The sequence below is a fragment of the Etheostoma spectabile genome, chromosome 6 (assembly GCF_008692095.1).
Source record: "Etheostoma spectabile isolate EspeVRDwgs_2016 chromosome 6, UIUC_Espe_1.0, whole genome shotgun sequence".
In the NCBI taxonomy this organism is placed as follows: Eukaryota; Metazoa; Chordata; class Actinopteri; order Perciformes; family Percidae; genus Etheostoma; species Etheostoma spectabile.
In genome coordinates, this window is record NC_045738.1 from 7,040,982 (window position 1) to 7,041,907 (window position 926).

The following is a 926-nucleotide window of genomic DNA, read 5'->3' on the forward strand; positions in this document are numbered from 1 at the left end:
TGTGTGTGTGTGTGTGTGTGTGTGTTTGGGGTAGTACACATGCAACTGTATCAAGATATAGAAGCCGAATATCTCTCTGAATCTGAGGCAGCCATCAAAACGCCGGAGGCAGGCAAGTGTTGACAAGAAACTATATCTGAATAGCTACTGTGCAAAGGCGCAGAATGATGACAAATTATACCTTTTAGTCTTATTAAAACCATTTTATATTTGCAGATTCAACTTAACAGGGAACAGGTCGTGGAACAGAACAGGGGAGGTCTCTATAGGTAAAGATGAAGGATGAAGAAGCTAAGAGGTCCACACCTCCTCCCAGTGTTAATGGGGATATGCCAATACCCCATCACCATCTTGTCGACAACAATGAACCCCAATTCTATTCAATTGTAAAAGTGAATGTGAGAGCAGAGTAGTTTTGTAGGATAATTTGGCAACTTAGAAGTCCACACTCTAATTTCTTTACAAAGTTTGATTTACAATTTGCCTTTTTAAAGGATTAGGCAACCATAAGTCGTATTTTACAAATCCCATGAAAAGCCCAAATCCAGAAATGCGTTTATCTCTATCCATCGCTCAACATTGTCCTACTTCCCCACCCTGTCTGTGGCTGCCAGCCTCAATTGATAATATTGAAGATGCAAATCTGCGTTAGTGGATATTTATGTCAGTGGGATAGTCTATGTGGGATTGACTCAAAGTAAACAAGACTGCTCAAATGTGATGAAGGACCAAGTCAGTTTTTTTTTGTTTTTTTAAGTTTTTGGACAATAATGACAGAAATAACGTACATAAGGCTTACCCTGCACATTCAATACTTGACAGTGGGATTGTTGACGATAAGAAAAAATACAGAAAATGATCAGCCTTATCCTTTAGGTGTTTTTCAGTCAGTCATTATTAAGCATGCCTGCCTGTGTTGGCATCCC

General features: G+C 39.3%; 1 protein-coding gene across 5 annotated transcripts in view; it reads right to left on the reverse strand.

The window, feature by feature from the left end:
• Positions 1-926, reverse strand: part of fhod3b (formin homology 2 domain containing 3b) — a 134,391-nt gene that overhangs the window by 119,527 nt on the left and 13,938 nt on the right. The window lies entirely within an intron of this gene.